This window comes from Aquarana catesbeiana, linkage group LG02 (genome assembly GCF_042186555.1).
Source record: "Aquarana catesbeiana isolate 2022-GZ linkage group LG02, ASM4218655v1, whole genome shotgun sequence".
NCBI classification, from domain to species: Eukaryota; Metazoa; Chordata; class Amphibia; order Anura; family Ranidae; genus Aquarana; species Aquarana catesbeiana.
In genome coordinates, this window is record NC_133325.1 from 91677647 (window position 1) to 91703353 (window position 25707).

Sequence of the window (25707 nt, forward strand, 5' to 3'; positions counted from 1 at the left end):
GATTGCAATCTACCATTAGATCACTGTCCGGGCTGTATGACCCACCATCCCAGAGCATCAGAGTGCAATGCAGAGGAACTACTTGTAAAGTTGGAGCTGTAGAAGGGGAGCAAGAGATGCATGAGCCGATGCATCCTCTGTAGTGCTGGTTCCTGTCTCATGCAGAGTGATACCACCCGCACTCCACCTCTTATCCTGGCTAGCGGTCTCCAGAGTGATGCCAGCAGCAGGAAAGAGATCTTCAGGTCAGTGTGAAGCAACTCACTGGGCATAAAAGCAGCGTTGTGCTTCCTCCTTGGACCCCACAGAAGCATGTAGTTGTGGGGAACTTGCAGAGAGCCCCATTTAATCGAAAACTGACTCAACTGCAGGTTTTTACCACCCCCAACTTTACGTGTGAACAAGCCCTAAGGGGGCCGCTGCCGAATAAGGGCTCATTCACAAGTGCAGCAGGGTGTGTTTGACAGGTTAAGAATTACGGAGACGATATCCCCATCTGATGTCAACCCATGATTGCCATGCAAAGCACGCAATTGCAACATGTTAATATGGCAATTAGAGGTTTAAATTAGGTGTGAGGAGGCGACACTGTGTCCAGTGATCTTTGACTTCTCCCGTGTTCCTCAGGTAGATCTTCACCTCTTTAAGCTTGCCTACCCCTGCCGTATACCCCCCCTGTCCCTGCTGTACTTACCTCTGTGGACAATGAGATGTTAGTGTTTAAAATCCCTGCTCTACTCCCTCTTCTCTTTCCAGTGTTTCTGGGATGGATCAGAGCAATTCTGATTGTTCAGCACTGGCACAGAGTATCGCTCTGATCTGTCCTGGAAGAGCTGCATAGTAAAGAGGGAGAAGAGCAGGGATTTCAAACCCCCAGACCGCTACACAGGCTGTGTGGCCATTTTCTTTAGCATTTCAACAAGGGAGGAGAGGCAAGCGTAAAAAGTTTGCAGAGATAAATGCAGGCGCAACACTAGAGTACATAGAAAACAATTGTCTTCTATGTGCCCCTTTTATACTGCACTACTGTGGTGAGATGCAGCGCACTGAGATGCTGCACATTATTTGGTGCAACTCACCGTACCGCATGTCACGACACTCTCATTTTGTGACACTTCAATAAGGTTAAAATAAAATGTAAATAGTGCAATGCCTGTAACATCACACTGCCCATCGCTGCCTCTACACAATGGACACCAGCCTGCAGCCTGTTAGCATGTGGGCTGATGGGCATACAGCCTAATATATCTGTTGTACACCAGTGTTGTAGAGAATGGGAATTTCAAGAAGCCGGTGCTTTAATGCTAATCTGAATCTGTTGAATTATTGCCCCTTAAAGTGTTACTAAACCCGGGACCCTGCATTCACTATATATGGTCTTCCACAGTACACAGAACATGGGAATTCAATTATTTTAGTAAATATAAACTGCAAAACAAATCAACAGTATATAGCGGTCTTGTGACTTGTATCAGTGTCTGCTTAAAGCTTGTAGGAGGAGTTTTCATTCTCCCCTGATCCTCTGTCTGCATAGTGCTGGCTCTGTGCTGATCACATGCACTCTCCCAAGGATAAAAAAAACTCTCTAGCAATGCACACCAAACTGAGCATGTGCAGCCTGACTCCTAATACTCTATCAGGAGATGGGTTGGAGTTAGTTAAAGAAAATTAGGATCAGAGAGACAGTATCACACAGCCTTTATACACAATGCATAGGATTAACCCCTTAGGTTCCACAGTAAGTATAACAAGCATTTTTTACTGCATATACAGACTGATGTTACGGTTGTGGGTTTAGTAACACTTTAAATACAGCGATCGCTTATTTCACTGGAATAACAAGCTGTCATTAAAGTTCGTGCTGCAGTATCCCTTCAATAGCATGCTATTAGCAAAATATGCTGGCACTTGGGTATGATGTTTGAGACGAGGAGAAGCAGAGCTGTCATCTTCTGTCAGTATCAATGAGAAGAGTGCCCATCTGTGGCCATTAAGAAATCAGGCAATAAACAAACAGAAGTTGGATACGTTTCCATAATGTCTGCATTGAGAAAAAAAAACGTGTTGTCTACTTTCCTTTGTTTTTTAAAAATTGAAATAAAAAAAAGTTAATGTCCAAATGGCAAATGCATCCCGCTCAAACTTTATACTTATTTTGTAAGCAAGTGACTAAACAGGTAAAGTACAATTGCTCTTGTTTGTAAACAAGGTGTTAAAAACTCATCATGTTATCACTGACCATCATCAGTAATGTCTGCTCTGATGAGAGAATCCATAGACTCTTTACACAGCAAGACAGTGCTAGACATTGCAGATAGCAATACACATAGTGGACAATTTGTTTTCAGAATGGATTTATGGGCACAGCATTTTTGGCACTGGTATCTGGCTGTCAGATTTTGGTGCACCAAAATGGCTATATTTTATTGGTTGCAATACCACCTCTATGCTGACGACACCGAGACCTATCTCTTGACTCCTCAACTCACCCCCTCAATCTCATCACTTATCACAAACATACTTAGTGACATATCAGTATGGATGTCACACCACTTAACTGCTTCCCGACCGCCTCACTGTGGCAGAAGGGCACGTACAGGCAGATTAACGTACCTGTACGTTGCCCTTTTTAGAGGCGGCTCGCGGGCACACGCGCGCCACCCGCCGGGAGCTCCGTGACCGTAATCGCGAGTCCCGCAGACTCGATGTCCGCGGGCATACCCACGATCGTCTCACGGTGAGGAAGAACGGGGAGCTGCTAATGTAAACAAGCATCTCCCCGTTCTGCCTAATGACACCGACACTGATCACGCTCCCTGTAATCGGGAGCGGTGATCAGTAATGTATCACAGAATCAACCCCTAGGACACACTTAACCCCTACAGCGCCACCTAGTGGTTAACCCCTACACTGCCAGTGACATTTTTACAGTAATCAATGCAATTTTATAGTAATGATCGCTGTATTAATGCTAATGGTCCTCTGTGTCCGTCATAATGTCACAGTCACGATAAAAATTGCTGATCTCTGCTAGTAAAAAAAAAAAAAAAATCACTAAAAATGCCATAAAAATATCCTCTATTTTGTAGACGCTATAACCTTTGCACAAACCAATCAATAAACGCTTAGTGTGATTTTTTTTTTACCAAAGATATGTAGAAGAATACGTATTGGCCTAAACTGAAGAAAAAAATTTTTTTTATATATTTTTTGGGGATATTTATTATAGCAAAAAAGTAAAAAATAATGCGTTTTTTTAAAAATTGTCGCTATTTTTTTCTTTATAGAGCAAACAATAAAAACTGCAGAGGTGATCATATACCACCAAAAGAAAGCTCTATTTGTGGGAAAAAAAGGATGTCAATTTTGTTTGGGAGCCACGTCGCACGACCGCGCAATTGTCAGTTAAAGTGACGAGTGCCGAATCGCAAAAAGTGCTCTGGTCAGGAAGGGGGTAAATTCTTCAGGGGCTGAAGTGGTTAATCTTTCTCAAACAGAGCTTATACTATTTCTTCCTCCCCGATCCCCTCCCCATAACTTTACCATTGAGATCAATAGTACAAGCATTGGTTTTTCCACACATGCCAAGGTGTTGGGTGTAATCAGACTCAGACCTCTCCTTCGGGCCTCGCATACAATCACTGGCTACATCTTGCCGTATTAACCTCCGCAACATTTCCAGAATTCACCCCTTCCAGACTAACGACATCACAAAACAACTTATTCTCCCCTTGGTTATTTCCTGCCTTGACTACTGCAACTCCCTCCTCACTGGCCTACCTTTACACAGGCTATTCCCCCCTTCCGTCTATTATGAATGCTGCTGCTAGACTAATAAACTTACTAACTGATCCATGATTGCTGCTCCTCTATGTCAATCCCTTCACTGGCCTCCACCACCCCATCGTATAAAATTCAAAATACTAACCACAACATACAAGGCCATCCACAACATCGCCCCCAGCCATATCACCAACCTCATCTGCAGATATCACCCAAATCATCCCCTCCGTTCCTCCCAGGACCTCCTGCTCTCTAACTCCTGTCACCTTCTCCCATGCTCACCTCCAGGACTTCTCCAGAATCGCTCCCATCCTCTGGAACTCCTTGCTTGTCCCAGTATGTCCAATCAGCTCCTACCCTGTCCACCTTTAGGGGATCCCTGAAAACTCACCTTATTATATTTATTATAAACTGTTGGTGCTATATAAATCCTGTATAATAATATAGAATGAACCTCAAAAAATTGGATTTTATGGGCAATTGAAAATATATATACAGTGGGTATTCTGTCCCCCTTAAATTTTTCACTCTTTGTTATATTGCAGCCATTTGCTAAAATCATTAAAGTTCATTTTTTTCCCTCATTAATGTACACACACCACCCCATATTGACACAAATACACAGAATTGTTGACATTTTTGCAGATTTATTAAAAAAGAAAAACTGAAATATCACAAGGTCCTAAGTATTCAGACCCTTTGCTGTGACACTCATATATTTAACTCAGGTGCTGTCCATTTCTTCTGATCATCCTTGAGATGGTTCTACACCTTCATTTGAGTCCAGTTGTGTTTGATTATACTGTTTGGACTTGATTGGGAAAGCCACACACCTGTCTATATAAGACCTTACAGCTCAGAGTGCATGTCAGAGCAAATGAGAATCATGAGGTCAAAGGAACTGCCTGAGGAGCTCAGAGACAGAATTGTGGCAAGGCACAGATCTGGCCAAGGTTACAAAAAAATTTCTGCTGCACTTAAGGTTCCTAAGAGCATAGTGGGCTCCATAATCCTTAAATGGAAGACGTTTGGGACGACCAGAACCCTTCCTAGAGCTGGCCGCCTGGCTATCGGGGGAGAAGAGCCTTGGTGAGAGAGGTAAAGAAGAACCCAAAGATCACTGTGGCTGAGCTACAGAGATGCAGTCGGGAGATGGGAGAAAGTTGTAGAAAGTCAACCATCACTGCAGCCCTCCACCAGTCGGGGCTTTATGGCAGAGTGGCCCGACAGAAGCCTCTCCTCAGTGCAAGACACATGGAAGCCCGCATGGAGTTTGCTAAAAAAACACCTGGACTCCAAGATGGTGAGAAATAAGATTCTTTGGTCTGATGAGACCAAGATCGAACTTTTTGGCCTTAATTCTAAGCGGTATGTGAGGAGAAAAAAATCAGGCACTGCTCATCACCTGTCCAATACAGTCCCAACAGTGAAGCATGGTGGTGGCAGCATCATGCTGTGGGGGTGTTTTTCAGCTTCAGGGATAGGACGACTGGTTGCAATCAAGGGAAAGATGAATGCGGCCAAGTACAGGGCTATCCTGGATGAAAACCTTCTCCAGAGTGCTCAGGACCTCAGACTGGGCCGACGGTTTACCTTCCAACAAGACAATGACCCTAAGCACACAGCTAAAATAACGAAGGAGTGGCTTCACAATAACTCTGTGACTGTTCTTGAATGGCCCATCCAGAGCCCTGACTTAAATCCAATTGAGCATCTCTGGAGAGACCTAAAAATGGCTGTCCACCAACGTTTACCATCCAACCTGACAGAACTGGAGAGGATCTGCAAGGAGGAATGGCAGAGGATCCCCAAATCCAGGTGTGAAAAACTTGTTGCATCTTTCCCAAAAAGACTCATGGCTGTATCAGATCAAAAGGGTGCTTCTACTAAATACTGAGCAAAGGGTCTGAATACTTAGGTCCATGTGATATTTCAGTTTTTCTTTTTTAATAAATATGCAAAAATGTCAACAATTCTGTGTTTTTGTGTCAATATGGGGTGCTGTGTGTACATTAATGAGGGAAAAAATTAACTTAAATGATTTTAGCAAATGGCTGAAATATAACAAAGAGTGAAAAATTTAAGGGGGTCTGAATACTTTCCGTCCCCACTGTATATATATAGAAAACAACACATATAGAAAATGTAATTTATTGTCCAGTTTTCCTTGTTTTGTACAAGGAAAACTGGGATTTCCTCCTCTGCAGTTTTCCTTGTCCAAATCCATGACTCCGTAGATGGGGATTACCACTTCATGGCTAAATAGCCAATGTGCAATGTTTACAAATATCATTCATGTAATATGCAAGGTTGATAGTACTATTCTCATAAATGTTTTGTATTATTAAGATGAAACTTTTTTTTAAACAAATTTTCTACAATAAATTACATTTTCTATATGTATATATATCTATATCTATCTATATCTGTATCTATATCTATCTATCTATATTTTCAATTGCCCATAAAATCCACTTTTTTGAGGTTTATTCTATGTATTACCAAGGGATGGTGGCAATTTACATGAGTGGTCTGGTGAATCACTTAATTATAATAGTAATAATATTGGCATAATAGTATAATTTCACTGTGATATTGCGGGGTTAGGTTTTTTTTTTTAGCACTGATCACTCTATTAGTGTTGCTGGTTCCCATAGAGTGTCAGATTGTCATTTGCAATATCACAGTCCCAAGTTGCTGATCACCGCTATTACTAGTATAAAAAAATGAATCAAAAATTCCAGTATATACCCCATAGTTTGTTGACACTAACATTTTTGTGCAAATTAATCAATATGCGCTTATTTGGATTTTTTTTTACAAACATATGTAGCAGAATACATATTGGCCTAAATTTATGAAAAAAACATATTAACATTTTTTACTGGATATGTTTTATAGCAGAAAGTAAAAAATACTGTTTGTTTTTTTTTTTTTAAATATCAGATTTTTTTTGTTTACATTGCAAAAAAATGCAGTGGTGAGCAAATACCAGCAAAAGAAAGCTATATGTGGGAAAAAAATATATACATTTCATTTATGTACAACCTGACATGACTTGTGCAATGGTCAGTTAAAGTAATGCAGTGCTGTACAGCAAAAAATGGCCTGGTCATGAAGGGGGGTAAATCTTCCAGAAGGCAAATGGTTTTGTCTACATTCTTTTTACACTGACTTGGAGATATACTGTAGGTCTACATTTATGGAATCACTATGCTCAGGCATGAAGTTAGCTGAAATACCAGATTTCACCAGTAGATGGAGATGTCATACAGGTGAAACCATTAATTAGAACTCCAGGTCCTAGAGAAGACAGCCTCACTGTTCCTAGACTACATTAGTCCAAAGATGTAACAAATAAAAAAAAAAATCAATATTAACAAGTAGTAACTAGCTACAGCGTGAACATTTTCAGTGATTTCCCATCTTCACTTACAAAGATGGACCAGGAAAAAAAAAATGTGTATTTACAAAATTATCAAGAGAACGCTATAAATTGTCAGAACACAAAACAAATGTCAGACAAGTGAAAGCTCAAAACCCAGCCTCACATTATTAGTTTCCTGTATATCACCCTGCTAACAAAATATCTGTAGTCTTAAAGCCGTATCAAACCCACAAATGTTATATAATCGCAGCTTACCAATCATTAGATGTGGCGGCTGCATTCGTTTTCTTCTTTTACGCTTTTTTTACCTCTGTTTCCACCATCTGACCAGTAACACACCTTCTGTTTAGTGTCTACACACAGGATGAAGGAGCAATAGAGGCACCTTTGGACAGAGGCATTGTCAGTCTGGGGGTAAGGAAAGTGTTAGATGAACTAGTAGATTTAAATACACTAACAAATTTAAGCCATACTCCAGCTAACACTCACTTACAGCAACAGTTTTGTTCCCTTTGGGATAAAGGTTTTAGATAAATAAATACAAGCTGAGCATTGTAAGCAGGCCTGTCAGTGTTAAAGGGTTTGTCTTATCTCTCTAAGTCCCTGGTGCCCAACCTGCAGCCCTTTGGTATATGATGTGTGGCCCTCAGACCCCCGCAGTCTGCAGAGGAAACACTGATTAGGGTAAAACTGATCTCTACTAGCCTCATGTCACATGTTCCCAGTTTCAGATTGTCTTCTACAGCCAAATTTGTAGCGTGTCCACACACTCTCTGAACCACATTACTTCTATTAGGTCTGCAGTTTCTGACAGTCCTCTCAAGCATTATATATACTGAACATTATGGAGCAGCCCTTTGGTGATGTTAGGGGGCCGCATTTGAGGCCCCTTTTAGCTGATGAGTTGACAACCACTGCTCTAGCTGCTACATCTGCAGGATAGCTTGTTCTGTTGAAAAACAACAGACTTGCAGGATCACCTGATAAAAATAAAAAGAAAGCCTAAGAAAGAAAACTAATGCAGCCACCACATTTAAGAATTGGTAAGCTGAAATGTATTACATGTTTGCCTTTGGCTTTAAAGTGATACTAAAGTCTTCTTTATTTTTGTTTAAAAATAACAAACATGTTATACTTATCTGCTGTGTAGTGGTTTTGCACAGAGCAGCCCAGATCCTCCTCTACTTGGGTCCCTCTTTGGTGCTCCTGGCCCCTCCCTCCTGCTGAGTGCCCCCACAGCAAGCAGCTTGCTATGGGGGCATCCGAGCCGCTGCACTGTGTGTCCAGTCAGACACGGAGCCGCGGCAAAGCCCCGCTCCTTCTCTCTCCTCATTGGCTCAATGACTTTGACTGCAGCCAATGGCACCCACTGTGTGTCTCAGCCAATCAGGAGGGAGCGTCCCAGACAGCCGAGTCTCTCATGCAAAAATGACTGAATAGAGATGGGCTCCGGTAAGTATTAAGGGGGCTGCTGCACACAACGTTTTTTATCTTAATGCATAGAATGCATTAATAAAGTAGATAGAATGGGGAAGATGGCACTACCTATACTTGGGGGAATAACTCTCCCTGTTTATACAAAAAAGTGTGCACCCCACACATTACAATGCTTACATAAACAAAAAGTGCAATAGTGATAACCCCCTAAAATATATAAAGTGCAATCAATCAGATCAATTAATGATATATAAATAAGTGACCAGGAAAAAACTAATGATATGTATAAAAAAATGCAACCAAATCAATTAATAATATAAGTGATCAAGAAAAAATATTAAAAAAATATATAAAAAATTAAAAAACAATGGTCTATTAAATCATAATTCCCAACTTTCATCAAAAAATATGAAAAATGTGTATAGAAAGGATGTATGTATCACAAACAAGTCCAAGAGATAGAACATCCCAAAAAACAGTGCTAGTAAAAAATGGTGAAGCTCCAAAGTGGCGAAGCGTTCAAACGTTCAAGTGACTCTTGTGCTTAATCAGATCAAATGACTCGTGTGCTCCCCCTTGTGGGTCGCCACTCACCAGCTTCTGATACCCCTGCAGGGGTGGTAGGCATGTATGGATAATTGTGGGTGGTCTCCTTTAATGGCTTTACCAGTGGGATGTTCTTGCAACCACCACACCCGATCAGGGCGTCCAACCCGGTCATCCGCTCAGCACATCACCCGTCACCGTATCCAGGAAATGATTCAGCAGCTCCTCAAGACTAAGTCCTCATAGGAAGAGACAAGGCTCCCATAGTGTAGTAGTTAAAAAAATATTTTATTTAAAATAAATCTAAAAGCAAAAGCTTCCCATCAAATGGGAAAAAAACTTCCAAAACACACTACAGCGTATGGTCAATGCGGTTTACAGGGAAAGCCGGCTCGCTGAGTGCGCCTCAGCTGCATTCGAACGCAGGGTATTTTTCTAAGTGATTTCTCCACAAAATAATGCATAGAGACATGGCTGGATGGTGGAGTTTGCTTTGAACATTAAAGTGGTTGTAAAGGATTTTTTTCTAATTTTTAAAAAACAAACATGTCATACTTACCTGCTCTGTGCAATAGAATTGCAGAGCGACCTGATCCCCCTCTTCTCGGGTCCCCCGCATGTGCTCCTGGTTCCTCCTCTCTTACTGGTGCCCCCAATAAGAAACCGATTCCCATGGGGGCACTCGTGTGGGCTCGTTCCGGAGCCCTGCGGCGTCCATTGACAGAGACAGAGGGACTCGCCCCTGCCCCCTGCTCCCTCTTCACTGGAGTGGAGAAGTGGGAGCCAATGGCTCCTGCTTCTATCAATCTGCCCAGGGAGGAGGGACAAAGCTGGAGAGCCGCAGCTCTCATGCCCAGAACTGGATTGCAACGGGGTACAGGTAAGTATGGGGGGGGGGGGGGGGGGCGAGTATGTGAACTTTCTCATCACTTCCGGTTGAACGAGAGTGAGGCCTGGAACGCACGCTGATGTGAGGAGAAACAGTGACAGAGAGGAAACAGACCGAGTCATTGCTCTCCATACACACTGCTGGATTTGCTTGGTGCCGGCTCAAGGGCACCATAACATGTGAGTTTAACCATGTTTTTAATAAAATGAAGTTACATACTATACCATGATGACTATCCATATGTCTTTATGAGCACTGAACAGAGCAAGAGGTACTAATACATTGCTTGGATAGGCTGCTATTGGACCCATCACAAACGGATTGGTTATCCTTAATGAACCAAAGGCGCTTATTCTTATTACATCTGGTGAGTGGCCATTGCATGAGGTGGTGGTGGTGAAGTCACGATAAGTGGTGAATTAGGAGCACAATATACTGAAGAGGAACGTCATTGCACAAAAGTGATCACTCACTGAGGACATCCAGTGTACTGTGGTGTTCATGCATATGTTGAGGACATGTTTTTGCACTATGTAGTACATATGCATGTTGATATGTGATACTTTGATGGTCACCAACTAATATTGGCACATTGCACATTTTTTGATTTTTTTGTAGCACTAGCACTTTAAATAGTTTTTGGTATCACCTAACATCACTGCACAGAAGTGATCACTCACTGAGGACATCTAGTGTGCTGTAGTGTTTATGCATATCTGAGGACATTTTTTTGCACCATGTAGTATATATGCATGTTGATATGTTATATTTGATGGTCACTAAGTAATATTGGCACATTGCACATTTTTTAACATTTTGTTATATTTTTTAGCACTAGCACTTTAAATAGTTTTTTGGTAGCTCCTTGGAATATTATTTTGTCACTAGTAACACTATGTGGACAGCATATCTTTGACACAATATTAATTGATACAGAAAAGCATGCTACATAGTAGAGCTGCACGATTAATCGTATATAAGATCGCGATTTCGATTCACCCCCCCGCGCGATCTGCAAGCTGGATTAGCTCGATTTTCCGGATCTCCCAGTCGGAAGCACGGAACCAGCATGGAACGCAAATGGCGCCGATATCATAACTGACGTCAGCAACAGGAACTGACGTCAGTCAGCATAGAGCATAGTGCCGGCCTGGACAATCAACACGCCGCTCACTCCCAATGCTCGGGGTTGGTTATTTAATACAGCAAGGGGCGGATACTTTTCTCAAAGGGGCAGATGTATATATGGTTATAAAGACAGCAAGGGGCGGATGCTTTTCTCAAAGGGGTGGATGTATGGTTTGAGAAAAGCATCCGCCCCTTGCTGTATTAAATGAATAACCAGCCCCGAGCATCGGTAGCCAGCGGCGTGTTGATTGCGCATGCGCCATCTACAGCTGATTTTTCTCTTTTAAATTTAACCATTTTAAAGAATCGTGAGAGAATCGTGATCTGTATTCTAAGCAAAAGAATCGCGATTCTCATTTTTCACAGAATCGTGCAGCTCTACTACATAGGATAGATATTCTATTTTTTATATTTCAGCAGTGGTATTATAATACACAGAAGTTAGCGTAATCCACTTTTATATTAGAGTATGTGACACAGAAGTTTTTTTTTTTACCTCAATTCTATGCAAAATGAATTATCCACTTGCTTAATGGACACTTTTATCCCCTTCCTGCCCAGGCTAATTTTCAGCTTTCAGCGCTGTGGCACTTTGAATGGCAATTGCGCGTTCATGCAACACTGTACTCATGAGATTTTTATAATTTTTTTCACACAAATAGAGTTTTCTTTTGTTAGTATTTAATCACTGCTGGGTTCTTTATTTATTTTTTAAACAAAGGAAAAAAGATCGAAAATTTTGAAACTTCCCTTAGTTTCTGTTATAAAATTTTGCAAATAAGTAATTTTTCTCCTTCACCGGTGTGCACTGATGAGGTGACACTGATGGACACTGATGAAGTGGCACTAATAATCAGGGCCCTGAATCTCTGTGTGCATGTCCCCTGTCAGGATGGCCAATTACCGACTCTCCTCTTCTCACTCTGTGACAGAGCGTGAGGAGAATACTGCCGATAGCCGGCAAAGCTGATTGGACACAGCTGATCACGTGGTAAAGGGCCGCTGTGATTTGCCCTTTACCACGATCAGTTGTGTCCCAAGGACACAGCAATCACAGAGCGCGCTGTATGTGCATCCCAGGGGGCATGTGAGGTGCGTGGTTCCAGGAGCACGCCCTCCCGCAATGAGAGAGCCGCGCTGTAGCAGTCTTTCGACCACAGCGTGCTAAGGAAGTGTTTAACCACTTCAGCCCTGGAAGAATTGACTGTTTTGTGATATGGCACTGCGTCGCTTTAACTGACAATTTCGCGGTCGTGCGACGTTGTACCCAAACAAAATTGACGTCTTTTTTCCCCATAGAGCTTTCTTTTGGTGATATTTGATCATCTCTGCGGGGGGGGGGGTTTTGCGCTATAAACAAAAAAAGAGCGACAATTTTGAAAAAAAAAAAGCCACAATATTTTGTACTTTTTGCTGTAATAAATAGCCCCAATTTTTTTTTTAAAAAAGTGAATTTTTTCCTCAGTTTAGGCCGATATGCATTCTCCTACATATTTTTGGTAATAAAAAAATCGCAAAAAGCGTATATTGATTGGTTTGCGCAAAAGTAACAGCGTCTACAAAATAGGGGATAGATTTATGGCATTTTTATGTTTTTACTAGTAATGGCGGTGATCTGCAATTTTTATCGAAATTGCGACATTATGGCAGACATATCGGACACTGTTGATACATTTGTGGGTCAATTATACAGCGATCAGTGCTATAAAAATGCACCGATTACTGTATAAATGCCACTGTCAGGGAAGCGGTTAACACTAGGGGGCGATCAAGGGGTTAACTGTGTTCCCTATGCGTGTGTTCTAACTGTGGGAGATGGGACTGACTATATAGGAGATGAGAGATTGTGGTTCCTGTCTCCTCACAGAACTGGGATGTGTGTGTTTACACACACATATACACACACGTCTCTGTTCTGCCTCTTGTGCCCGCTATCGCTTGTGGTCATCGCAACCGCTGGTCACGAGCATCGGCACCCTCGCTGTGCAGCGGGCGCGCCCCTGCTATCCCGCTCAAAGGGACCTGGTGCGCAAGTGATTAAATGGTGTTTTTGGTGCTCAGGTAGAGTGAAGATCCACTTTAACCACTTAAGGACCGAGCCTCTTTTTGAGATGTGTTGTTTACAAGTTAAACACAGGTTTTTTTTGCTAGAAAATTACTTACAAGCGTACTTTTTTTTGGAAAAAATACACTTTTTTTAATAAAAAAATAAGACAACAGTAAAGTTAGCCTAATTTTTTTTTTTATATTGTGAAAGATAATGTTAAGATAATGTAAATTGATACCCAACATGTCACGCTTCAAAATTGCGCCTGCTCGTGGAATGGCGTCAAACTTTTACCCTTAAAAATCTCCATAGGCAACATTAAAAAAATTCTACAGGTTGCATGTTTTGAGTTACAGAGGAGGTCTAGGGTTAGACTTATTGCTCTCGCTCTACCAATCGCAGCAATACCTCACGTGTGTGGTTAGAACATAGTTTTCATATGCGGGCACTAAACACGTATGTGTTTGCTTCTGCACGCGAACTCGGCAGAATGGGGCACGTTTAAAAACAAATTAAAAAAAAAAGTTTTTTCTTATTTATTTTTTAACACTGTTTTTTTTTTTTTAAAAAAAAAAAAAGAAAATTGTGCACTTTTATTCCTATTGCAAGGAATGTAAACATCCCTTGTAATAGAAAAAAGCATGACAGGTCCTCTTAAATATGAGCTCTGGGGTCAAAGACCCTCAGATCTCATATTTACACTTAAATGCAATACAAGCAAAAAAAATTTCATTCAAAAACTAGATTGTAAGCTCTAACGAGCAGGGCTCTCTGATTCCTCCTGTATTGAATTGTATTGTAATTGTACTGTCTGCCCTAATGTTGTAAAGTGCTGCGTAAACTGTCGGCGCTATATAAATCCTGTATTATAATAATAAAAAAAAAAAATAATAATAATTAAATAAAAATGTCCCTTTAAGAGCTGTGGGTGGAAGTGAGGTCGCCGCCCTGCATCGTTATGGAGATGGGTAGGGGCCATCTTCCCCTCACTCGTCTCTATGCCCAACCAGGGTGAAGATCCGATTGCCGACGGATCCAGTAATCAGCGGAGGGCACCGGAGTGCGGTGGGAGGGGTCCCTCTCCCGCCGCCGATAAAAGTGATCTTGCGGCGAATCAGTCACAGAGACCACTCTTATCAGAAACCGGACCGCCGGCCTAACATGAAGATACCGGGGTTATGGCAGCCAGCTATCCCACGTCAAAGTTAGGACGTATATCGGCGTGCGGCGGTCTGGAAGTGATTAAGCTTTGATGATAAAACTGGGAAGCGGATTAGTTTCTATGTAGAACTGCACCAGATTCTGTGTGCACCAGTTTTAGTAAATCTCCCCCTATATGTATATGGCATGCTTCAGCCACGTATCCCCCTCTCCTCTCTGCTGTGTGCCTCGGGTACTAACTATACATTAGCATGCATCCTGCAATTCAGCTTTAAAGACTCAAATAATATAGTACTAGGCACCATCTGAATATATAATGTCAATGAATACACTTAGGCAGCAATGATGTTCTGAATAACTAAATTTCAATGACCAGTTAACTATTTCATCAAGAAAAGAATCTCCCAATTTCAGCCACACTCAGGATTTTTACCAGACAGATATAATGAAAGTGCTATCTAGGCTTCCTTTATTGGAAGCAGTGCAGTTAAAAATCTGCCACCTCCTCTTCATAAAAAATGGTTTATTACTCTTTCAGGCTTTAATTACAAGTGACTCATCCTGATTTGCATGAGGATTTTTTCTCCCTCTAGACGTATGGCAATTTCCTCTCAGTCAAACCATCTATAACATGGCTTTCCTTGTGATGTCAAGAATCATTTAATGGCTCTTAGCAGAGGCTTGGGACTGTGCCCTGAATGAGTCATCTCCATTCACGAACTGGAGCACACAGATTTTCATGAATGGATTATTCAGCGACAAATGGCATTCGTTCATGCTACCCGGACTCAACTCGCTGTATAATGGAGCTGATGTTTCTATTTCAGGGTCGCATGAATAAAGGGGGGGGGGGGGGTTTCACATTTCTCTGACAGTGCAGATTTAGAGTTCTACTTCTTAATGCATTTCTTCATACCGGCTCACACATTTAATGGCTGCTATAAAAACATTGCAAAAGGCAATCTGCTAGGTCCCCTTTACCTTAGCAAAAAAAACCTGCTTTATAATCCCCAAACTAAATCTAAATGCCAGAAAGCCCCTCAATCCCACTCCTGGAGATCCACAATCCAGTGGATTGCAAAATGGTGAGATGCTTGTGTGGTACACAGACGCTAAAAGCAAACCTTTTTTTTTTCATAAAAATGAAAAATAAATAAAAAAATATTATTATTATTGTACACTTTGTGTGGGAACACTTTTCTATGTTGTCAGCTTCTCATTTAGTTAATTAGAGCTAGCCTAGGTTTGCGCATTAGTCTTTTTCTTTTACATATTTTTTTTTTCAGTTGTGGACAGAGTTGGGATGGATTAGAACGCCTATTGGGTTTTTAGTGCTGTCTATGTTCCCATTAGGGAGATTCCCCCTATTTACCATTATTATCTAAAAGAAAATCCCAAATGTTAGGCTGTCCCCAGAAAAGTCAGAGGGGAAATCTTCCAATGGGGACACTAGTTCTGGTGACCTGGTGGGATTCCCTGAATTTGCAGGGATTAACCCTCACTTCCTGTTTTGGCTATGTAACAGGAAGTAAAGGGAAATCTCTGCAATTGGACACAGATGGCAAAAAATAAACTGACTGGGGTTATGACCCTCCCTTACGCTATCCAAAATGAAAACGTTTTTCCTATAGTCCTACTTTAACATTTTTAATAAAATAGGCAGTTGTAGGTGCTTTCACATTAAAGTGGTTGTAAACCCTCCGAGACAACTTTAGCTCTTCAAAATGTAGATAACACAGGCAGCTGTACTCACTGCTGTAGTTTCCATGTAAATCGTCCTGTAATCGAAAATGACGCAATTGTGCAGTAGGACGTTTCATTAACGGCACCTAAAGTGTGCTGTTTCTGTATTCCCTGCATGTCGGGACATTTCTATGGACGAGCTTCCCCTCTGAACAGCACAAAGGAGAAGTCTTGCGATGCTGCTCTGATTATCTCCTTCCTGATACGGCGCTACGGCGCATGTGGGAGATTTCGAAAGGGAAACAGAGTAAGGGTGGAAGTGATGTCCAGAACAGATTCAGCAAACAGCACAAACAATGGCGCGGCCAATACCCGGAAATGAAGGGATTACAAAGAGCCTAAATAAGGTATTTACAGACCTCGTTTTTGGCCGATTTCAATCTATTATCCCTTGTAATGAGCTATTGTATGTGAAAATTGAAAAAATAAGAAAAAAATCGGCCGGGATTTACTTCCTCTTTAATAGGAACTTTAATCATTAAAGTTGGGAAATACCACCATATAACTTGCAAAACTTTTCCCACAACATTAAGGCCCGGTTCACACTAGTGTGATGGCAGACATTGCATATGATTCGCACTGCATTGCTGTTCAGATCACATGCGAGGTCTATGTGATGCGATTTCAGCCATACAAACTGTATGGCTGAAATCGCATCACATTCGCACCAAAATGGTGCAGGACCCTTTTTTTGGTCCGCACTAGAAACAGATCGCATGGGTGTTCACACCTATGCAATCCGATTCCTGCACCATTTCACAGTTCGCACTGCAATCTGCTGACCAATCTGGGGGTGTCATTAACTTTACATTGACACCCGCAGTGGTTCGCAGATCTCAGTGTGAACCAATGTACTGTTCAGGTGCGATGCGGGAACCCGCACTGGATTCGCAGGGTTCTCGCATCGCACTAGTGTGAACCAGCAATAAAAGGGTATATTTTTTTGTTACCATTTTTATTCTTCCAGCTCACCCCCTGCCTTTATTTTCACATAGGCAAAAATGATAAGCTCCTCCAGCTTTCGGGGATATTACGATCACATATTCCCAGGTGGTTACTGGTGCAGGAACATACAGCAGCTAAAGGGTGGACCTGGTGGCACTTCATCGGGGTCCAGTTGCAAGAACCCAGAAGAGACAACTGACTGCCAATGACATAGTAAGGAAAGATAGCGGCATGAGACCCAGCGAGTGGCAGCAGGTGTGAGGCTTTTTTTCTTGCATGCACTACTTTTGGTGCAGTGTGATGCGATATCAGCCCATTCAAAAAGAATAGAGCTGAAATCGCACTGCACAGTGTGATCGGGCTCTTAAACTCAAAGAGGACCTGAACAGTAAAAGTTCTGCCCAAAAGAGGCAAGCAAAGGAAAAAAGATCAGTTTTCCTGTGGGCTCTCTATAGCTGGTCTTTTCTGCATGCCAGATTTACTATGCTGTGTCTGTGTGGAGGAGCCCATCTTTGTAGTGATGGTAAGATTTCAGAGCTGGCCCCCTGATAACTTGGGATTCAAACATAGATTAAGGAAAAATCAGACAGAAGCAGGAAAGGTGCAAAATGCATAGACCCACAGAATGATTAAAGTAGAAGCAGGGAGATGTATTCTAGTCCCCGGGTACAGCTTCCTCTCCAGCAAAGGAAAACCATGAGTGGCACTACAGTGACATCACTAAATGTTACGATATGAACAGTTAGAGGCACAGGTATACTTCTATAAGACCGCAGGCATAGGATGTGCACGGCAACTTTTCAGGAAGAACTCAAGAAACACAAAAGGTACATTTTTCAGGGAACTGCTTAGGGACAAATAACTTTTCTAGGTGTTCCCTATAGCTTAACAAATCTTTATTTTTTGATTTCAGGTCCACTTTAATGGCAGCATACTTGTAGCAGGTTATCAGAATAAGCCTGCATTTTGATCCAAGCCTTGTTTACGCGGTTGCGTGATGACGTCACAGCGCGGAATGAAAACGAGGCTTGGCTTTGTGTAATACAGAGAGCCTCTGTGGATATGGCACTAAAACGAGGCTTGGTTCCGCTCCCTGTACACCAGTGGATATAGCTGGTCTACATGCTCTACATTCAATATAGCTCTATATATATTAATTATTTTTCAAAGGCATTTTAATTTTCAGGTTGTTATGGATTAATTTGGCTGTTTTTTAGATATACAGACCGGAAGTGATGTAATTCATTTCCACTTCCGGTATCATGTCACTTCCATAGGGGGTCATTTGTCCTTTATATAGCGGTGAGGTGGGGGGGGGTCCAAACACCAGATGACGGCTCTTTAGCAGAAACATGTTGGGTGGACCCCTCACCATTACCGCTACTTGATCTTTGAAACTGTTGATGATCTACGAAAATGTGAGTTTGTTTTTAATAAACCAGTACCTACGTTATTACGCTATGTGAGTCTTTTTCATCTATTTCTCACATGACATATGAATACCCGTTTGCGGCTTTCCATTGAGATATTAATCCTATGACTGTTGAGATTCACTGTGGACGCCAAGCAGTTGCCCTAATTTGAAGTATTTTGAGGATACGTTAAAGGGGAATACCTTTCCGACCAGTTGGTCATTATGCCTATTTGACTTGGTTGATATAAGTCTTTCCAGGTCAACAACCTCTGGTAAGCCTTTAGATCTTCAGGTGACGGCTTTTCTGTATCATTATTGCCTTTCCCGGGATTTCTGGTTGCTTCTACATAGCCTCTTCATATATCTTTGTTCCAAACTTCAATCCAATATGGGCATCTAAAATACTACACTTGTGCGACCCGTTGGTCTCATAGCCTGTTATGACTTGGCCGGCATTCGCCGTTCCAATTAATTTGCATCTGGTAAGCTCCCTATGACCCTAGGTGGTGGCTTCTTCACTCCTCCTTGTTTACACTGTTGGTGGACTTTAACTTGCTGGCTGCCGGTGGCGCCAATTCATCTTTTTGGACTTTATTATTTATTTATTTGTTATCACTTTTCACATGTTTTGTTATACACATGTTTTGATTAATTTATATGTTTATATATATGCCTTTTGGTATATGGTATAGTGTATACACAATATATTATTTTTAATTTGTATTGATACTAAAAATTTCCTCATACATTGGTTCACACCTTTTGTATACTATATAGGTGATATTTGGTTCTTTATATCACATGTAACCGAATGGTTTATCTATTTACTACTTTTGACCCGAGATATGTCACATATGTTACTATAAATCCTTTTTTGAGTTTATAGCGCCACACTTTTTGCATATTTTTTAACTACCTGGGTCTAGAGGTGTGTTGGCTGCTGTTTATTCACGTTACGCAGCGCTGTTTTATTCATATAGATTTTTGCATTTTGAGTATTCTTGTACAGCAATTTCCAAGCGTTTTGGAGCTTTAGCCTTTTGGTATTCGTGAATAGAGAAAATGCTCATCTGTTACATCATTTGTTGCTATGTTTCTTTAACAAATTGATCCAGCACTGCACAACGCGATTGATTATGACCTACCCTAAGAGATATATGAAGGCTGCCCATTAGTAACTTGTCTGTCTCTGCCTTGTATGCTTTCTAAGCCATTCACCCAGAGCTGGTATGCAAAAAACAAAGTCAAAGCACACAACCTACATGTTTTTAAGGCCAATGATTTAGAAAGTATTAAAGCCACTAGATCAGCCCAACAGTCCTACAACCAGCATTTTCAGGAAAACTCAGATACATGGCAGGTTCTGCATTTTTTCTTTGTGACCACAATGAGGTCTGGCAAACCCAAATCTGTGCAAGGAGAATGGGATCATATTGACAACAGAGTAACCCTCTTTACTTCAAAATTTGCAAGCCAGTGACAAAAAACGTCAGATTTAAATCTCAGGTCTGTGATGGCCAGCTAGAGAAGGTCACACATTCTATACAACACACCTAAAGTAGAACTATAGGCAAATATTTTTCTCATTTTGGATAGAGCAAAGGAGGGTAGTAACCCGTCAGACTTATTTTTACCATCTGTGCCCCATTGCGGAGATTTCCCTTCATTTCCTGTCCCATGGCCAAACAAGAAGTGTGAGGAAATCCCTGCAAAGTAAGGGAATTCCTTGAGGACCCCCAGGTCACCAAAACTAGTGTCCCCATTGGAAGATTTCCCCTCTATTATATTTCTGGGGATAACACAAAATTTGGGGATTTTCTTTTACTTTCACTTTCAACGATAATGGTAAATAGGACAAATAGAAAGGATGCATCTCCCTAACGGGAGCATAGACAGCAATTAAAGCGGACAGGTTTTAATCTATCTCTACTCTATCCAAAACTTAAAAAAACGTTTTGTCTTAAGTTATACTTTAACAAAAAGCACAATTGAAATAAAACGGTTTAAGCTAAATACAAAGCGAAAGCAGAGATTTTTTAAACCTATATTAGACAGAGTGCTCAAAAGGCTCCTAATGGAGCCATCATAAGAAACCAGTTTGTAAAACAAACTGTAGAACAGTTTGAGCAAATACACCATCAGATTAGGTTTTATTTTTTTAAATCCCACAACCAAACTGTATCCAAATTCCATGATTCTTACTGTGAGGGAATTGCCTTCATACAAAGTGGTTACTCTGATGCATGGCAAGATGTAAAATCAATTAGGCCTCGTTCACACAGGCTTACTGAAACATATGCCCATGCAAAGACTGTTTGCCGACACAGGGATACACAGGTGTTCTGTGCATCCAGCCTTATGTCAATTGGGATGCAGAGGCTGCATGGACAATGCTTCCAATTTGACATCCATGCAGGTCTCCAAATTCACACTTGTTCGAGTTCAGGGACTCGCACCCAACACTGCTTTGGAATTGGGAGCAGTAGCTTTGTTCATGCAGCTGTTGCATCCCAATTGACATGAATGGCACTGCCTGCATAAGAATGCACAGAACATTTGTGCTTCCCCATGTGGGCAAACACAGCCCTCGCATGGGCATATGCTTAAGTACGCCCGTGTGAATGAGGCCTTAGAAACAAAAACAGGCCTATATTACAAGTTCCAGAAGGCAGATGGGCCATTCACCCAAACAAGAGAAACATTCATAGTAACTATATCATATTTGGTGTCTCGTAACTTTATTCTGTGCAATATACTGGTGGTCTGGTTGAAAGGAAATCTGAAGTTTTGAATAGTTGGCAGTAAGTGTGTGTCCGCTAAAGCATAATTAAATACTCTCCAGCCCTGTTAGTACAGCCTTTGATTGGCTGTATTATTAAAGTTGATGTAAACCCTCACATATACCCAGTGAAGTAAACAGCCACAGGGATGAAACAAATCTCCCTACCTAAGTTTTACATGTATATCTGCTGTCTTCATCTTTATATATTCTTTAGAAAGTTCAGATCCTGTTAGGAGATTTTTTTCTTCCTGGTTAGCACTGCAGTGAAGCCTGGGAAAACAGCCAAGACAGCTGATTGGAGGAAAGGCACACACCCCCGCTCCTCATAGGTAGAGACTTTCAGATCTGTTCATTGAATAGTTCTGCACTCTGCTAATCTATTTATAGCATCCTCCCCAACACAAAATTCAGGCTGCTTTTATCACAGTTGACAGAGAACTTGTCAGAAGTTCAGGCTGATAACAGAAGAACGGAGCAGGAGACAGCCACTGGACTGAGAGGTAAGAAAACACTGCAGATATATGTGCCCAGCTCAAATTTCATGAATCGGGTTTACATCCACTTTAAACCCTCTCCAAGGACTAGAAATAATGGCTACGTTTGCAGCTCTGGAGCTCTCATTCACCACTGAAACTATGAAGGAATGCTAAGAGTTATTTATGAGATCCAGTAAATCTGAAAAATCTGATTGGACTTGCCCTGTATGTTATCAAAGACCACTCAAACTTTACTAAGGTCCCTTTCACCCCTGGGGCTATTTTTAGCGGTGCTTTAGCATAGTTTTTGTGGGGGTTTTCGGCTGCGGTGCCCATTCAGTTCAATGAGAAGGAACAGACAGGAGAGGCTCTTCACACGTGCTATGCAGGCGCTATTTTTAGCGCTGTAGCCGGTCCTGAATTTTAATAGACAGACCATTCAAGCAGACCAGCATCCCTCCTAGTTTAAATATGCAAGGAGGGCAGCATAAACACCATGCATTCATATTGGCCTTTTTAATATATTCAATCTCCATACTGGGCTTCCATATTGGGCCTATTCTGGCACTCCTCTCCTACATATAAAATGAATCCCCAAACATTATATATGGGTTTTTTTTTAGCAGAGATCCTAGGGAATAAAATGGAGGTGGTTGCAACTCTTTATGTCACACGGTATTTGCGCAGCAATTTTTCAAACACAGTTTCATGAGAAAAAAACAAACAAAAAAAAAAAAAAAAAAACAGTAAAGTTAGCCCAATATTTTTGTATAATGTGAAAGATGTTATTCCAAGTAAATACATGGAACATGTCACACTTTAAAATTGTGCACACTTGTGGAATAGCGCCAAACTTTGGTACTTAAAAATCTCCATGGCGACGCTTTAACATTTTTAACAGGTTACCAGTTTAGAGTTACAGAGAAGGTCTTGGGCTAGAATTATTGCTCTCGCTCTAATGCTCACGGCTATACCCAACGTGTGATCAGAACGTCTTTTACATATGTGGGCGCGACTTACGCATGTGTTCTGTGTGCACAAGCACGTGGAGACGGGGGTGCTTTACATTTTTTTTATTATTATTATTTTACTTTTATACTTTCTTTTCACATTATTTTTCTTTTGATCACTTTTTTTCCTATTACAGGGAATGTAAACATCCCTTGGAATAGGAATAGTGCGCGGCAGGTCCTCTTTATGGAGAGATGAGGGGTCTATAGACCCCTCATCTCTCCTTTAGGGTGGAAAGACCGAGATCAATAAAATAAACGACCTCGGCCTTTCCAGCCGAGTAACCGGCAAAGTTTACTTCCACCGTCTGGACGTGACGTCATAACCAAAGGTCATAGAGATGACTGGGGACCATTGGGTCACCAGAAATCTCTATGCTCAACTTCCTGTGCTGCTGGATTCCTTCACCGGCATTGCTTGAGCTCGACGATAAAAGCACCGGAGGGCGGCAGAAGGTGGGTTGAACTGCCACTATGATTGTTCTTAGGGTGCATGAAATTGACGGCTGAAAAAGATGATATCTGAATGATGCCTGCAATTGCAGGCATCATTCAGATATCACCACTCAAAGTCCAGGACGTTTTATGACGTCCTTGGGCGTGAAGTGGTTAAAATGGCTCATGTTGTAGGACAATGTGGACTACATGAAGGTGGCTGACAAGCAAAGGGTATGCATTCCTGGTGTTTTTATACCCCAAATCTCTATACAGCTTAATTTGCTTAACATATGCATTACAAAGAGAACGTGTTTATGGCCTGACCAGGCTAGCATTATTAGCTCATGGACTGAACTGGTGCCTATTATAGGCATGTTATAGGAAAAGAGAGAAAAATATATACATTAACATAATTGTTATATAGTAGTTTAAAGCCTAAGTTTAGTCAAAACATAAAATAAAAAAAAATAGCACAAGGGATGGTACCTCCAATCAATGCAAAGTGCCCCTTGTGCAGATGGCAACAGAATGCAATGATTTGTAAATCTCTTAAACCCATATTTTATTCACAAGAGAAAATAGAAAACATATCAAATGTTTAAACTGAGAGAATTTACCATTTTAATGTACCTAGATATCAATAAAAATAAGGTAATTTTGAAATTGATGGCAGACTAAAAGTCTTTAAAAAGTTGGGACAAGGCCATGTTTACCACGATTTAACATTCCCAACTAACATTCCCACATGTAAACATGTGGGAACTGAGGAAACCAGTTGCTGACATTTTTGGAAAGGAATGTTGTCCCCTCCTTGCCTGATATAGGATTTAAACTGCTCAACAGTCCTGGGTCTTCTTTGTCGTATTCTTTGTTTCAAGATGCGCCAAATATTTGCTAAGTAAAAAAATGTGCATTTATTATTTTTTGTTTCTGGGGCCTCTAAAGAATTGCACCAGCAATCAGCATTTTCTCCTGTATCTGTGTGTCTGTACATCCCATATGGGCAAGCAGATGCAATCTGACAGGAAGAGAGAATGAACTACCACAGAGCGCCACAGCTCCGTGGTATTTCATTGAAAACTACAAGCCAACAGCCGCAACAGCTGCTGGACCTTGTCGTTTTCCATTCACAGAACATTGTGAATGGATGACGCAGCCAGGCGGGTGGCAGACATTTCGGCCACATTTTTTTAAAATTGTGACAGCTAGCGGGGGAGAAAAGATCCCCGCTAGCTGTCAAATCAGGGAGCCGCTCAGTTCTTAGCATGTTACACCCTGTGTAACACGTAAAATGTTATGGAAGGTGCACTAAATCTTTAACCACTTCAGCACCGGAAAATTTTACCCCCCGTAATGACCAGAGCATTTTTTGTGATACAGCACTGCGTCACTTTAACTCACAATTGCGTGGTCGTACCCAAACAAAATTGACTTCCTTTTTTCCCCCCACAAATAGAGCTTTCTTTTGGTAAAAAAATTTTAAAAAAATCACAATAAGTGTTTATTGATTTGTAGACGCTATAAACTTTTGTGCAAACCAAATAGGGGATAGATTTATGGCATTTTTACAATTTTTTTTTTTTTATTAGTAATTGCGGTAATCTGCGGTTTTTATCGGGACTGTGACATTGCGGCGGACAGATCGACACTTGACACTATTTTGGGACCATTGGCATTTATACAGTGATCAGAGCTAAAAATAGACACCGAATACTGTATAAATGCCACTGGCAAGGAAGGGGTTAAACACTAGGAGACAATCAAGGGGTTAAGTGTGTTCCCTTAGCGTGTTCTAACTGTAGGGGGGATGGGCTACCACTGACATGACAGAGATTACCTTTCCCGATGACAGGGAACAGAAGATCCCTGTCATGTCACTAGGCAGAACAGGGAAATGCCTTTTTACATAGGCATCGCCCCTCCCTGCCTCTCTTCGCGCAAGCCCTCTATCCTGCTTTTGCGGACTGATGTACAGGTACGTCAGTTTGCGCAGGAGTGCCATTCTGCCAACGTATATCGGCGTGAGCAGGTCGGCAAGCGGTTAAGCACATCGACCCCTATTAAGCACCCCCATACCATCAGAGATGCCAGCTTTTGAATTGATAACAAGCCAGAAGGTCACGCACCCATGGTTGCCAAAAAGAGTGTCAAATTTCCATTTGTCTGCCCACAGAACAGTTTTCCATTTTGCAACAGACCATTTTAATTTAGCTTAGACCTAGCAAAGACGCCAGGGTCATGGGTCATGTTCTGATACGGCTTCTCCTTTGCATGATAGAGCTTTAACTTGCATTTTTAAATGGCACGGCAAACGGTGTTGCAATTATTCCATGCAGTGATGTCCATTACAGAATTATGCCTGTTTTTAATGCAGTGCCGTCTGAGGGCCCAAAGATGATGAGCATCCAGTATTGCGTTTGGTCCTTGCCCCTTGCGCACAGAGATTTCTCCAGATTCTCTGCATCATTTGACAATATGTACTGTCAGGGTGAATTTGATTTAAATAATAATTTTTAAAGA

General features: G+C 41.4%; 1 protein-coding gene and 1 long non-coding RNA gene across 6 annotated transcripts in view; one reads left to right on the forward strand and one right to left on the reverse strand.

Moving 5' to 3' along the window:
* Positions 1–25707, reverse strand: part of FNDC3A (fibronectin type III domain containing 3A) — a 459441-nt gene that overhangs the window by 189532 nt on the left and 244202 nt on the right. The gene's annotated exons all lie outside the window — the stretch shown is intronic.
* LOC141129786 (uncharacterized) lies at positions 16228–18526 on the forward strand. The gene is made up of 2 exons (XR_012241865.1): positions 16228–16469; positions 17981–18526. It is a non-coding gene; the product is annotated as an uncharacterized lncRNA (long non-coding RNA).